A 3271-nucleotide genomic window follows, 5' to 3' on the forward strand; every position below is an offset into this window, starting at 1 on the left:
CCAGGAGGGAGCAGTGTAGATGTCCAGGAGAGGACCAGGAGTGAGCAGTGTAGATGGTCAGGAGAGGACCAGGAGGGAGCAGTGTAGATGGTCAGGAGAGGACCAGGAGGGAGCAATGTAGATGGTCAGGAGAGGACCAGGGGGAGCAGTGTAGATGGTCAGGAGAGGACCAGGAGGGAGCAGTGTAGATGGTCAGAAGAGGACCAGGAGGGAGCAGTGTAGATGGTCAGGAGAGGACCAGGAGGGAGCAGTGTAGATGGTCAGGAGAGGACCAGGAGGGAGCAGTGTAGATGGTCAGGAGAGGACCAGGAGGGAGCAGTGTAGATGGTCAGCAGAGGACCAGGAGGGAGCAGTGTAGATGACCAGGAGAGGACCAGGAGGGATCAATGTAGATGGTCAGGAGAGGACCAGGAGGGAGCAGTGTAGATGGTCAGGAGAGGACCAGGAGGGAGCAGTGTAGATGGTCAGGAGAGGACCAGGAGGGAGCAGTGTAGATGGTCAGGAGAGGACCAGGAGGGAGCAGTGTAGATGGTCAGGAGAGGACCAGGAGGGAGCAGTGTAGATGGTCAGGAGAGGACCAGGAAGGAGCAGTGTAGATGGTCAGGAGAGGACCAGGAGGGAGCAGTGTAGATGGTCAGGAGAGGACCAGGAGGGAGCAGTGTAGATGTTCTTCTTTAGAAGCTTTTATTATTATTATTGTTTTGACACAACAGACCACATTATTAAAGAAATGGCAGAGAGATGTCCAATACACACGAAACACATCAAACCATAGTATTAAAAAATCTTCACAGAGATTTCCAAAACACATGAAACACAGCAGACCACAGTATTAAAAAACAGCACAAATGTTCAATAGACGCAAACACATACAGAGCACACAAGCTTTTGCATTCATTCAAATGTGGGTTCTTGATGTCCATGGATCAAAGTCTAAAAGTCTATTTTGCACAATTTTTGTTTTTTGTAAGCTACTACTGCAAAAGAAGTGAAATGGATACTACATTTGAACATTACATAAAGTAACAAAAATAAAAACAATTATTGCTTTCACCACGTATTTATGAATATAAACACAAAATCCAATTAAAAAAAATTGGACCCATATTGACTTCTGTTTTGTGCAGCAGGACTTTTGACAACAAGTGGTGCCGGCCAAAGCTTCAGAACAGGACAAAGATGTTCCTGCAAAATAACAAAATTCACAGTTTGACAACACTTGAGACGGAAAGCCACACACACACACACACACACACACACACACACACACACACACACACACACACACACACACACACACACACACACACACACACACACACACACACACACACACACACACACACACACACACACACACACACACACACACACACACACACACACACACACACACACACACACACACACAGGACACTAACACTGTTATAGACAGGTAGAGGAAAGCCAGGCCGACAGTTGCTACATTTAACGTGGAACTACTATGATCATAGCATACTGTTGAGTTGATCACAAGACTGTCTGCAGCTTGGAGAATTGGTCAGGGTTATGTCTAAAACACCTAGTGGAATTTGTCAGGGTTATGTCTAAAACAGCTAGGGGAATTGGTCAAGGTTATGTCTAAAACACCTAGTGGAATTTGTCAGGGTTATGTCTAAAACACCTAGGGGAATTGGTCAGGGTTATGTCTAAAACAGCTAGTGGAATTTGTCAGGGTTATGTCTAAAACAGCTAGTGGAATTTGTCAGGGTTATGTCTAAAACAGCAGGGGGAATTGGTCAGGGTTATGTCTAAAACACCTAGTTGGATTGGTCAGGGTTATGTCTAAAACAGCTATGGGAATTGGTCAGGGTTATGTCTAAAACAGCAGGGGTAATTGGTCAGGGTTATGTCTAAAACAGCAGGGGTAATTGGTCAGGGTTATGTCTAAAACACCTAGTTGAATTGGTCAGGGTTATGTCTAAAACAGCAGGGGGAATTGGTCAGGGTTATGTCTAAAACAGCAGGGGGAATTGGTCAGGGTTATGTCTAAAACACCTAGGGGAATTTGTCAGGGTTATGTCTAAAACAGCTATGGGAATTGGTCAGGGTTATGTCTAAAACAGCTATGGGGATTGGTCAGGGTTATGTCTAGAACAGCAGGGGGGATTGGTCAGGGTTATGTCTAAAACAGCAGGGGGAATTGGTCAGGGTTATGTCTAAAACAGCAGGGGGAATTGGTCAGGGTTATGTCTAAAACAGCTATGGGAATTGGTCAGGGTTATGTCTAAAACAGCAGGGGGGATTGGTCAGGGTTATGTCTAAAACAGCTATGGGAATTGGTCAGGGTTATGTCTAAAACAGCTATGGGAATTGGTCAGGGTTATGTCTAAAACACCTAGGGGAATTGGTCAGGGTTATGTCTAAAACAGCAGGGGGAATTGGTCAGGGTTATGTCTAAAACAGCAGGGGGAATTGGTCAGGGTTATGTCTAAAACAGCTATGGGAATTGGTCAGGGTTATGTCTAAAACAGCAGGGGGGATTGGTCAGGGTTATGTCTAAAACAGCTATGGGAATTGGTCAGGGTTATGTCTAAAACAGCTAGGGGAATTGGTCAGGGTTATGTCTAAAACAGCTATGGGAATTGGTCAGGGTTATGTCTAAAACAGCTATGGGAATTGGTCAGGGTTATGTCTAAAACAGCTATGGGAATTGGTCAGGGTTATGTCTAAAACAGCTAGGGGAATTGGTCAGGGTTATGTCTAAAACAGCTAGGGGAATTGGTCAGGGTTATGTCTAAAACAGCTATGGGAATTGGTCAGGGTTATGTCTAAAACAGCAGGGGGACTTGGTCAGGGTTATGTCTAAAACAGCAGGGGGAATTGGTCAGGGTTATGTCTAAAACAGCAGGGGGAATTGGTCAGGGTTATGTCTAAAACAGCAGGAATAGATGTCCCATTAGAGACTAGAGGAGTATGGGGAATAGATATCCCATTAGAGACTTGAGGAGTATGGGGAATAGATGTCCCATTAGAGACTAGAGGAGTATGGGGCATAGATGTCCCATTAGAGACTTGAGGAATATGGGGAATATATGTCCCATTAGAGACTAGAGGAGTATGGGGAATAGATGTCCCATTAGAGACTAGAGGAGTATGGGGAATAGATGTCCCATTAGAGACTAGAGGAGTATGGGGAATAGATGTCCCATTAGAGACTTGAGGAGTATGGGGAATAGATATCCCATTAGAGACTTGAGGAGTATGGGGAATAGATGTCCCATTAGAGACT

The 3271-nt window shown here is 45.1% G+C and overlaps 1 protein-coding gene across 1 annotated transcript in view; it reads right to left on the reverse strand.

Moving 5' to 3' along the window:
- Positions 1 to 559: 559 nt before the first annotated feature.
- Positions 560 to 3271, reverse strand: part of LOC124010368 (beta-2 adrenergic receptor-like) — a 7256-nt gene continuing 4544 nt past the window's right edge. Inside the window, exon 3 of the transcript XR_006834419.1 lies at positions 560 to 1185. The gene's annotated coding sequence lies outside the window, so the exon portion shown is untranslated. The remainder of the gene's footprint in view (positions 1186 to 3271) is intronic.

This window comes from Oncorhynchus gorbuscha, linkage group LG23 (genome assembly GCF_021184085.1).
Source record: "Oncorhynchus gorbuscha isolate QuinsamMale2020 ecotype Even-year linkage group LG23, OgorEven_v1.0, whole genome shotgun sequence".
NCBI classification, from domain to species: domain Eukaryota; kingdom Metazoa; phylum Chordata; class Actinopteri; order Salmoniformes; family Salmonidae; genus Oncorhynchus; species Oncorhynchus gorbuscha.